This window comes from Rhinoderma darwinii, chromosome 2 (assembly GCF_050947455.1).
Source record: "Rhinoderma darwinii isolate aRhiDar2 chromosome 2, aRhiDar2.hap1, whole genome shotgun sequence".
NCBI classification, from domain to species: Eukaryota; Metazoa; Chordata; class Amphibia; order Anura; family Rhinodermatidae; genus Rhinoderma; species Rhinoderma darwinii.
In genome coordinates, this window is record NC_134688.1 from 31,347,774 (window position 1) to 31,360,602 (window position 12,829).

Consider the following 12,829-nt stretch of genomic DNA (forward strand, 5'->3'; position numbering starts at 1 on the left):
AGATATGGGGTTATTTTATGTTTATTCCATTATGTATTTTACAGACATTTATGACATCTGAATATGTGGCACCAGTGACAGCCGACATGCTAGGACATACACTGTATATATGTAAGTATTATAGCAAATGACAACCTATAGAAATTCTATAATCTGATGTCATCCAGAATGTTCCTATAGAGACACATGACAAGACTGTGGGAACAAATTCCCCAATGTTGTTCATCCAGGGCCTGTCTTAGGGGTGTGCGACCTGTGCGGTTACACTGGGTGCATCACCTGTCACTAATGAATGGGGCGCCACTGGTCTTGATGTCTGGGTCACCCATTGCTTGAACACTCAAACCCACTCTTCATGTAAAAAAAAGTAAAGGGCACTGCTCAGGATGCAGATACAATTCCTTGGTAATGGATTACATTACAGTGTGGCAGACAATACTTGTGTGGCAGTGTTATTTGGGCACTGTATGATTGCAGTATTTGAGTACTATATTCTACGCCATAAAGCTGAATTCAGACGCTGCAGATTTGCTGCGCGGCAAAATTCACAAGTGTTACAGGTGAATAGTTACAGTCTCAAAAACTCATCCACATGTAGCAAAAGTAAACGCTGGGAATTTTGCTGCAGCTTTATATTATTATTATTATAGAAATGCTCCATAAAGAAGATATTATGGTATTAGTAATATATAAGGGACTTGTTATTTATGTCATTTCCTAATACACATTTGGCTTATGGGGGAGCACACAGCGCACACAGAGTGTCTACATTACCAGTACTGCAGTCTGTGCGCCACCATACAGGTCCGTCCACATGAAGTTGCTGTGTACATGAGCCCTAATGTACATTTCCTTCATTGTTGGGTGGTCTATACTGAGCACACGTCTGTCTGGAGAAATAAAACTACACAATTATTGTTTTTTCCAGAACACCTTAAGATCGGCTGCCTGCTGCCAGGGGGACTCTCTGAAGCAATATTTCATCTATGCAAGGTGCGTCTCTTATTAGTTACTATATGCAGTATCCATCAATACCCTCCACAGTTAGAATGACACTTTTTGTATGTCCTGGGTCAGAATGCCCCTTTTGTATGGCCCCACAGTAATGAAGCCCCCTTTTCTAAGCCCCGACTCAGTCCTTTTATCCCCCATATTAATAGTGCCCCCTTTGCTCCTATAAAATAAAAAATTATACTCACCTAATAGACGACCAACCGGGTCAGACATTTCGCTTCCTCCCTGCGCCGTTATTGTTTGTCCAATTTCAGGGGCGTATGGAGCCCCAGAGCTGTGGGCCACCCCAAATCCCTGGACCCCAGCCGGTCATCCTATTTACCCCTTTGGTAATTTTACACTGGTTGGGGACTGGACTCTGTTCTAGATAGAAATGTTGCCATTGATTGAGATTTGTCCTAATACATTGTCTTTCTTTCTCCTAGAATTAATTCCTCATAAGAGTTAATGATAACCACACGTCCCAGGAGGGCAGATCAAAGATTAAGCAGAGTCCTCCACCTCACATCACATAACGTTCTACATTCAGTCGGATGTATTCAGTAGGAGAGTCCAAGGTCAGTGTATTTTATTAACTGCATCTCTAAATGATCACATAGTGTGTATTACTGGTCAATACTGAAGAGGGCACTACCACCATAGATGGCCTGGGCACCCTCAACTTACACTGCCGATCCGGCATTTAGGGCCCAAACCTATAATATAAAAAAACAGAAAGATACAATCCCTAGTTTATTGACTGGGTGATGTTATTTGGGCACTGTATGATTACATTATTTGGACACTACATGGTGCATCATAAGGGGGAGGACGTCACAGATACTGCACATGTCACCAATAAACCTAAGGCCGGCCCTGGATGTGACACAATAGCTGCCACGTGACATGCCATCCACACGTATATGACCGCTGTGGCCTAGCAACTAAAGACAACAGAACCACCAGCGCAGGAGCCACCGGGAATTTAAAAAATGAGTAGGGACAATTTGTTATTTTTAGCCATATGCGGCTTAGACTAAGGTTTATGAAACTGTCAGAAAACCCCTTTAAGAATTATTTTGTCTGTTGAATCCAGAAATCCAATTTACCATTTTCTACTCTCTCTACTCCAGTCCAAAAGACTCCACAAAAGACAAATTAGAAGTTTTCCATTAAGGATAAGATTATATAGAAGAATAACAATAAGCTCCTGGTCCCTGATACAAAATCTATACCAGGGTCCTCCAACTATTATGTGCCATTATACTGCTGGTGTTATTTGTGTGGCAGAGGGGCATTGGACTCGCCCTGTGATAGAAAATGAAATGTGTGAAAGTAAATATATTATTATTCATTCTAGATATGGGGTTATTTTATGTATGTGCATTAAACCCATTATGTATTTTACAGACATTTATAACATCTGAATATGTGGCACCAGTGACAGCCGACATGCTAGAAGATCCACTGTATATATGTAAGTATTATAGCAAATAACAACCTATAGAAATTCTATAATGTGATGTCACCCAGAATGTTCCTATAGAGACACATGACAAGACTGTGGGAACAATCTCCCTGATGTTTTCAATAGGCTGAACATATATTTGTTGATATGATGAACCATACTAAGCGCACGTCATAATATTTTCACAGTTTATACTTTTTGTTCCAGAATTTCTAGAGATCGGCTGCCTGCTGCCAGGGGGACTCTCTGAAGTAATATTTCATCTATATGCGGTATGTCCATCATTAGTTACTATATACAGTATCCACCAGTAGCTCTGTACATTGAAAAAGTAATGAGCGGGCAAAATGCCAAGAAAGGCGTAGCAGTGGGGAACCTTGGATAGTTGGTAGGAATAGGCATAATGTAAGTTAGGGGTATCTTTGTCCAAAATGCTGGCCACATGGCTCGGTTTGGGACTGAACGTAGGTGTAAGGTAATTGGGTGAGGGAGTGTAGGGAGATTTTAGACAGCTTTGGTCTGCCAAGAACATTTGCGATGTGTCAAGGCCTGGATGCAATAGACAAGGACTTAAGTGAGTTTCATTACACAGTCATAATCTGCAGGCCTAGGTGATAATGGACACTGGCAGAATGTTTTTATATTTATAGCACTCAAGCGGAAAGCAATGGAAGGTGCCAGGATATTGCCACGTATAGAGCCCCCACAAGTCATGCAGCACAAGGACCTGGACTTGGAGTGTACTGGATTGTTTGGAGCAAATGGCATCAAGGAAGCAAGGCAGGTATCCTCAATGGTATCATTCTAGCAAAAATTTGAGGGAACATGGCACAATGATGGGCCAAGTGCCAGGATCCTTGCGCAGGGATCCAGGGTCGATGAAGGCAGCAATATCCCAGTAGGGCCTCATAATCTCAACATGGGAGAGGGACACCTTGGGGTTGCCAAAATGTTTAGAACACGGGGTACTGGCACAATGTTTGGAATTACAGGAGCATCGCATCTGGATGTAAAGAGAAGCAGAAGAAGGCAACAGTAGCTGGTTGAGTCTGATTCTGATCTGTCAGATGATAATAAGTGGTCTGATGTTGGGGATAGATGGGCTAATGGGCAAGACATTTAAGATGCTGAAAAAAATGTTTACGCAGGATAAAGTAAAAAGGTAAAAGCGAGGAGGCGTGATACCGAAAGCCAATCCTTTACTGGAAAGAGGGGGTAAAGTTTGGGGCCAGGAAACATGTTTGTTGATTTCTACCTACACACACTTGTCCCAGGAAATGTTGGGAAACATAAGGGAGGAAAGGCTTGTCTAGTTTTTGTGATGTCTATGGAAGATTTAGTTTAGTATTGCAGTGTTATGGTGGTGGAGCAGGACCCCCTTATTGATCAGGTGCCAATAAAAAGGGATGGTGCCTGTGAAGCAGGCTGGTAAGTATAAAAAAAATACATCTGTCGCATCTAAAAGAGGCATCAGTAAACGTTGAAATAGACAAGGAGTTGAGTGAGTTGCATCATTAATGCAGAATCTGCAGGCACGGATGACAATGGATACTTGCAGAATGTTTTTTGTGCCTACAGGACTCAAGTGAGAAGCAGTGGAAAGGACACGGATATCGCCACGGATAGGGCATCCACGAGTCATGCAGCACAAGGAACTGGACTTCTGATGTAATTGACTGTTTGGAGGAGATGGCGTACATTTGCGAAGAATGTAGTTGGCTTTCGAAGCGCGTAAGCAGTCTTGTATCATTACTTCAACATGCCGTGTGGTTTATAAAATGTTTTTCTAATAAAGTCATCACATTGTCATGAGGATTGCTGGACCGTATTTTCTTCTGTTTACTGTATATTTATTGGACAGTGCTAACGCCATACAGCCCTCCCTGTAGAGAACGCCATACAGCCCTCCTGTAGAGAACGCCATACAGTCCCCCTGCAGAGAACGCCATACAGCCCCCCTGTAGAGAACGCCATACAGCCCCCCCTGTAGAGAACGCCATACAGCCCCCCCTGTAGGGAACGCCATACATCCCCCCCTGTAGAGAACGCCATAGAGCCCCCCCCCCTGTAGGGGACGCCATACAGCCCCCCCTGTAGGGAACGCCATACAGCCCCCCCTGTAGGGAACGCCATACAGCGTTCCCCCCCTGTAGGGAACGCCATACAGCGTCCCCCCTCCCAAAAAAAATGCGACCTACAGTGTGTCCTACAAAATACATGTATCCCCTATCCACAGGATAGGGGATACATGTGTGATCGCTGGCAGCGAAAGCTGCTTTTATCCTCTCCTCAGGGTCCCCGGCAGTCACTGACAGCCGGAGACCCGACATTCAGCAGCCCGATCGCGCGGGCAGTAAGTTAAAACCGGAGTCGTAAAAAGTCTATGGCTCGGGTTTTAACCCCTTAATGACCGGGCCTGTTTGGGCCTTAATGACAAAGCCAGATTTGTTAAATCTGGTATGTCTGACTTTATCAGAAAATAACTCAGCGAAAGTTTTGAATATCCAAGTAATTCTGACATTGTTTTTTCGTCACATGTTGTACTTTATTTTAGTGTTAAAAGTAGACTGATACGATTTACGGAAATTAATAAAAAAATAGAAAAAATGAAGAAATTTTGTAAAAATTATCATTTTTCCCTATTTTTTACAGCAATATGTCACATATGTACATACATACAGTACAATTTTTTTTATTAAATATATATTTCCATCTCTTTACTCTATTTTGGCAGCACTTTTGAAAAAAAAATTTTTTTTGAGCAATTTAGAAGACTTACAAGTTTAGTAATAATTTTATACATTTTGAAGTACATTTGGCTTTCCTGCACCAAGCCAGGTTTTCAGAGGCTCATAGGTGTCAGAATGGTGGAAACCCCCACAAGTGACCCCATTTTGCAAACTACACCCCTTAAAGTATTTATTAAGGGGTGTTGTAAGTATTTTGACCCCACAGTTTTTTTGTAAGAATTCATGCAAAGCAGGCGTAAAAAAATATAATCTCACTTTTTTCATAAAAGTATAACTTTGAAGACCGATTTCTTTGTAAAGCGACCATGAGAATGAAGAAACACACCACAAAATCTATCACCCTGTTTCTCTTGTTTTCAAAAATGCCCCCATTGTGACTCTAATGCATTGCCTGGACACACGGCAGGGCCCGAAAGGAAGGGAACACCCGGAGACTTTCAGGTCTCATATTTTGCTTGAAAATGTTTTAGGCCCCACTGTATATTTGGAGAGGTTTTGAACTACCAGAACGATAGAAACTCCCCATAAACGACCCCATTTAGAAAACTAGACCCCTTAAGGTATTTATCTAGGGGTGTAGTGAGTATTTTGACTCCACAGTTTTTTGCTAAATTTAATGCATAGCAGGTGAAAAAAAATTAAACTTCACTTTTTTCATAAAAGTATCACTTTGAAGACCGATTTCTTTGTAAAGCGAACATGAAAATGAAGAAACCCACCCCAAAATCTATCACCCCGTTTCTCCTGTTTTCAAAAATACTCTCATTGTTGCCCAAATATGCTTATTAGACGTGTGGCTGGGCCAAAAAGAGAGGGAGCACCCTTTGGCTTTCAGGGCACAATTGAATAAATTCTAGGCCCCATATCATGCATTTAGAGGCATTGAGCTGCCTGAACAAAAAAAAAAAAACACGCAGAAATGACCCCATTTTAAAAACTAAACCCCTAAAGGTATTCATCTAGTGGTGTAGTGGGCATGCGGACCAAACATTTTTTAAAGGAGGAAATAATGGGTATCATTTCAGACACTATGGGTATATAATGTTTTCTTCAAACTCTTATTACGTTTCCACATGAAATAGAGGAGACGTGGTAGAAGGTTATTTTGTTAGAAATATGCCACATTAATAAATTTGTGCGGCACAGAAGAGAAGTGAAGCCGTGTATTCATAATGGATACATGTCGCTATAGACGTATTTGCCTGTACTTATGACTATGTCTTGCTGAAGAAGAAGTTGGTGCCATTATGATGTCATTGTGGACAGAATTCTGTCCTAATATAAAATCAGTCAGAGAGGAAAAAATAAACTGTACTGGAGTGACGGGCAATATCTTCAAACAAATGGAGGAAAATGTATCCAACTATGTTGCAAACTCGAGTCTGTTCACTAGATAGAAGAACCTGCAGGGCTGTCATGACAAGGTTTTTTTTTTTTCAGTGACTGGTTGTACAACGTCTCTTTAGCTCCATCAATCCTTATGAGGGACGAATGTGCCAAGTGACGCGGTACACCATAACAGGCCCCTGCCCGGCAAGGTAGGAACCGCTATGCGCACAAAACAACCAATCACCTACAGAATATATAGAGGGGCAATGTCCAAAACCATCTATAGGAACAGTAAAGGATCACTAATCCCCAAAATGATGTCAGTATTTCCAGAAGAACCGTAACAAAGACCATGGTGTATTGATAAGGAACAGCTCGATTATTAGAGATCCTCCAAAGAAAAAATATCATGCCCGTATCACGGTACAGAATTAGGAATGTAACCGCTGTATGTGGCAGGACATAGTCATAAGAAAAAGGAACTACATCCCCAATTTATTATTGTAACCATTGCTAAAATGCACGACTTCCACTGATTCAGGGGCGGCACGGGCAATGCCCACATTTATTTTTTATTTCAAGAACACTTGTGGGGTCCATGTTCTGAATAGACAGATGTGGGCTCCTGCACAATAAACAGTATTCATTTGTGAGTGATCAAGTCCTGGATTTAATTGTCCAAGAATTGTATAAAAAAAATCATAAAAGGGAAATTTAGTTTTACAGTCTGAAATAAATAAACCTCCCCATGAGAATCCCTCCCTCCCTTGGAAAGCCCAGAAACTAAACAAAAAAATATGCATAAATGAAATTGACTCCCTAAAAAGGATCCCCCCCCCCACCCCACCCTTTTTGGTTTTCCCTAAATTATAGATAAAATTAATAATTAGAAACGGTGTGGTAGGTCTCAAAACAGGGGTAGTTGCACAGGCCTGGATTTGAAGGGCACATGGGGCAGTAAAACCGGGAATCGCTCCTCCTTCCGTGTTTACTGCACACCCGGCATCTCTTTTGGGGGTATCTTTGGTTCACAGAGGCAGGGACGGGGTGAAGGAAGTGGCGCTCAGTGAGCCTTTTGACATCCTCTGACTCGAAGGAGTCTCTAGGTGCGGGGGAGTCAAACAGGAGGTGCTCTATAATTTTCTCCTGATACTGGAGGAAACTGAGCGTTCCCTGGGTCTTGTACAGCACATAGCTGTTGTAAGTGGCCATCTGGATAAGGTAGATCGCTACCTTTTTATACCAGGCCCTAGTTTTGCGCTTGACCAGGTACGGTTGTAGGACCTGGTCAGATAGATCGACTCCCCCCATGAACTTGTTATAGTCCACCACGCAGACCGGTTTCCTCTTATCAGAGGTAGCGCCCCTCTCTCTTACTGCCACTGTGGTGTCCTCGTGCACGGTGGAGAGCATGTACACGTCCTTTTTGTCACTCCATTTGACAGCGAGCAACTGGTCACTTGCAAATGAGAGTGACGCACCCCTTTCTAGTCGCCTGGACACCAGTCGTTGAGGGAAGCCGACTCTATTTTTTCGTACCGTCCCACAGGCCCCTGTATTCGCAGCATGGAGGGACTTATACAGGGGGACACTGGTGTAGTAATTGTCGGTGTACACATGGTACCCTTTTTGTAGGAATGGCACCATGAGTTCCCAGACAATTTTCCCACTAATGCCAATATCCTCTGGGCATCCTGGGGGATTAAGGTGGCGGTCCCTGCCCTCATAAATGATAAAGCCACAGGTGTAGCCCGTTGTGCTCTCGCACACCTTATAGAGTTTCACTCCGTATCGGGCTCTTTTGGAGGGGATGTATTGTCGAAACGATAGACGGCCCTTGAAGGACATAAGGGACTCATCTACCGCTAGTTTTTGGCCTGGGGTGTATAAATTGAAAAATGAGTCACTTAGGAGGGAGATTAGGGGTCTCAGTTTGTTGAGGCGATCATAGGCTGGGTCACTTCTTGGGGGGATTTGTGTATTGTCAGAAAAATGCATGAAACGCATTAGAGTCTCATAGCGCGTTCGGGCCATAACGGCTGCAAATACAGGCGTGCTATGGATAGCGCTGGTAGCCCAATAGGAGCGGATAGAGTTTTTTTTTACTATCCCCATGTTTAGGGTAATTCCCCAAAAAAAAATTATTTCAGAAACTGTTGTGGGGATCCATCCTCTGGCATAGCAAGACCTGGGATTTTGGGTGCCAAATTGCCTGGCATATAAATTAGTCTGCTGGACGATTAGTTCCAGGATCTGATCGCCTATAAACAAATGAAAAAAATTATAGGGACTAAAATTTGAGACATCTGCGTTGATGCCTGGAGTCGCTGTAAATGGCAAAACTTGGGGGGAGAAAGCAATTGCAGGATCCCAAATTGCGGAAGGGACTGCAGTACTAGGCCCGTCTCCTGACGCTTCACCGCTGACCGCTGTGTCCACCACCATAGGGCTGGGGGGTCCAGTGGCAGAAGCGGCTCCTGCGGTTCATGTTCACCACACTAATAATTTTTTTTTTTTTTTTTTTTAGAAGACAAACAAAAAAACGGGGGTGATTACGTGTAATCTGGGGTGATTACTGGTAATCTGGGGTAATTACGGGTAATCTGGGTTAATTACGGGTAATCTGGGGTAATTACGGGTAATTACGGGTAATCTGGGGTAATTACGGGTAAACTGGGGTAATTACGGGTAATCTGGGGTGATTACGGTAATCTGGGGTGATTACGGGTAATCTGGGGTAAATTACGGACAATATTCGGATAATATCGGAACACTGGCGAGTAAGTATGTGGTGTATTTTACAGTATAATACAGCACAAGATTTGTATAGTATCTCTCTCTCTCCTCTCACAGATCAACTACAGTGAGAGGAGGGAGGGAAAGAGCACAAATCTTGTGCTGTATTTTGAAAATATGGGACTATGGTCACTGTGATAGGTATATCACAGTGACCATCTGATCAGGGACCAATTATAACGGTCCCTGATCAGTTTCCATTTACAGGCAGAATAGCTGCCTTTCAACTGACAGCGCATGCGTGCGCCATTTTTAATTTTTTTTTTTCCCGGTGGTTGGGGGGAGGGGGGGGCACGATCGGAGGCCTAACAAGTAGTTTTTTATCTCCTCTCACCAAACATTCATGGTGAGAGGAGATAAAAAGTTAGATTTACAATGCTCCATTAATTGTAACGGCGATCGCCGGTATTCGTTGAATACCGGCGATCGCCGGTTTGGGGACCGCAAACAACGGTCCCAAGACTGTGCTCCAAACCCTCAGCTACCTCTGGTAAATTATTAGTGTGGTGAACATGAACCGCAGGAGCCGCTTCTGCCACTGGACCCCCCAGCCCTATGGTGGTGGACGCAGCGGTCAGCGGTGAAGCGTCAGGAGACGGGCCTAGTACTGCAGTCCCTTCCGCAATTCTGTATATACTGCACCACAACCAAGCTTAGTACATAAATACATCACAAAAACCAAGCTCGGTACATGTATATATGTTTTGAGCTTGGTTGCTATGATGCATATATGCACTAGGCTTGGTTTTAGCCATCCTGTCCTTTGCACCGGTGTCTCTCTGATCTGGGACGCCAACATGCTCCGACCACTTCCTCAGTGCCTGAGCAATGTTGTTACTGACCTTGTGTTAGTCTGCAAAGGTTCCGTAGCCTGTTTCTGTATCCAGCGTCCGTGACAACTTCAGTATCCGTGTCTGGTGTCCGTGTCAAATCCCGTGTCCTTGAAGATTTCAGTATCCGTTGTCCATGACAAGTCCAGTATCTGCCTCCATTGTCCGAGACCAGTTCTGCTTCCGATAATAGAGCACAAGCCAGCTTCCGATAACCCAGCACAGGTCATCTTCCAATAATCCGGCACAGGCCCATTTCCAAAAATCCAGCACAAGCCAGCCTCCAGCTATCCGGCACCAGCCTGCCAACAAGATACCACTGACTAGTGATGGTCCTATATTTATTTGACCAGCTGCTACTCCGTTATGGTAACAAAAATAGAGGAAGAGGGGGGAGGGATCCTCCAGCTCACCTGACACTGTGGGTTGTGTCGCAGCAGCGCCCCGGATCCTCGTGTCGGCACACGGTCTGAAGCAGGGAAAGAAGAGGAGTATTTTGATCCAGCGCTGCGTGGAGTTTAAAATGGAAGCGGATTTCCAAGTTTAATGGTTCTTGATTTAAAAGATAGTCCAGAGGTATAAAGTCCAGGTGTGAGGGTAAGCAGGCGGTGGTGTCCTCAGAGCCTACGCGTTTTGGATGCTTCTGCGTCCTTAGTCTTGGCTGTAATGTCTTTTAAATCAAGAACCATTAAACTTGGAAATCCGCTTCCATTTTAAACTCCACGCAGCGCTGGATCAAAATACTCCTCTTCTTTCCCTACTCCGTTATGGTGTAGTGGTCCAGCGTGTCCACAAACCCGGTGGTGTTACACTGAGCTCGATTCTGGTGCTGTATTTATATGCTGAGCTTGGTTCTGAAATTGTATATATGTACCGATCTTCTCTTTAGTGCTGTATATATGTATTGAGCTTCTCTTTGGTGCTGTATATATGTATTTAGCTTGGTTGTTCTGATGTATATAACTCCAGGACCAAGCTAAGTACATATATACAGCACCAGAACAAAGCTCAGTACATATATACAGCACCAGAACAAAGTACAGTACATATATGGAGCACAAGCACAAATAACCCCTGCCATATGTTTGTATAGCAGAAAACCACCATTCCCAGTATAGCATGAACAATGGTAAGGATATGCTGGGATTTGCTGTTTCACAAAAAAGAATGATACACCCATCATCTCGCTGCATATCATACAGTGACTACAGTACTGATCAGTCACAGGAAGAATAAACATTTACATTTAGTGACTGTAATGTCTTCTCAGATTGGAGTCGTTCTTTTTCTCTTTTCTTTTCCATCCAGTCCAGACCTCTATGATGACACCTCTTGGCCACGACCTATTTCTGCAGGGTTTGTCGCTCAGATGTCTTCGGAAGCTAATTTTTCCAACATTTCGCACCTATAAGCGAAGAAAATATTCTCATGGTGCCACACTCTATGCCCCTGAATATAATAGTTTAATACACTATGCCCCTGAATATAATAGTGCTACACACTGTGCCTCTGAAAATAATAGTATCATACACTGTGGCCCTGAATATAATAGTACCATACCCTGTGCCTGTCAAGATCTAGGGGTATGTGGACCAACTAAGCCGCTATGCACTAGTTGAGTGCCAGCTGGCCAAACAACAGTCTATATCAAAAGTCTATGCAAAGTCCTAGCACTAGAGTACCTGAAAGAGACAGTAGCAGAGACTTTGGCACGGATGGAACTTGACTTATAATCGGTGATGGAACATCTGATTAATAACAAGGGGACAAGTACAACTTTACAAGGTACAACAACAAGATTGGATTTCACATTTGACTCATTTTGGAGTACAACGTGTTATTACTTCAGATTATGGAAAGTTGTAAATGAAAAGTCAAAACTTTTATATAATATTTAATTTATTCATAAATCACAGAACTCTAGAGCACCAGGCATTTGGGTCTATACATAGAAGGAATAGTTTTCTCTACAGCTGTTTGAGATTTCGAAATCCTACAAAGAGCGTCTCTAGAGGACCTGGATCAACTGTGCATTACATGGACATCCTATTAATTTCAGTGGGAAAATGCAATGCTTCATATCCGCTGAGGTGGCGCTGTAGGGAAATTAAAAACTTCCTGTTAGGTTCCCCTGCAGATTGTCGGATCACTGCGGGTATTTTTAGGGATTCTTCTAACAAAAAGGGAGAGTCAAAACCAGACCTTAAAATGGTTCTCCGCTTTGGACAATCTCTATTCGTTAGAAGGGTCCCTTGACAATAAGTAGACCACAAAGTGTCCCCCTCGTCCCCATTGACCAGCTGTAATCTGTAAGGAAACCTGGCAGTGCGTATATATTTCATAAAGCCACACCACAGGGAAAATTAAAGCAACCATCCAGTTTTAAAAATACATAAAAAAATTCATTAAAAACTGCAAAATTATGGTTAACTTAGGCTTTGTTCACATCTGCGTCGGGGTTCTGTCTACAGGTTCTGTCAGACCTTTCCGCCAGAGAAACTCGTGAACAAAAACCAAACGGAAACCATAGCTTTCCATTTGCATTACTATTCATTTCAATGGTAATGCTTCCATTGCTAATGGTTTCCCTTCTTTTGGTGGAATCAATAGCGTAGGCAACTACTTGGTTTCCGTTCATGGGTTCCCCTGAGGAAAGGTCTGAC

At 43.2% G+C, this 12,829-nt stretch overlaps 1 long non-coding RNA gene across 3 annotated transcripts; it reads left to right on the forward strand.

Annotated features, from left to right (window-relative positions):
• The first annotated feature begins 36 nt into the window (after positions 1-36).
• Positions 37-4,225, forward strand: LOC142740431 (uncharacterized). 3 transcript variants are annotated; one of them, XR_012880661.1, is made up of 6 exons: positions 37-111; positions 929-993; positions 1,440-1,571; positions 2,404-2,470; positions 2,650-2,733; positions 3,112-4,225. It is a non-coding gene; the product is annotated as an uncharacterized LOC142740431 (long non-coding RNA). The 3 variants fall into 3 exon arrangements; XR_012880659.1 differs by having other exon boundaries at positions 2,650-4,225; XR_012880660.1 differs by having other exon boundaries at positions 2,669-4,225.
• Positions 4,226-12,829: the final 8,604 nt, after the last annotated feature.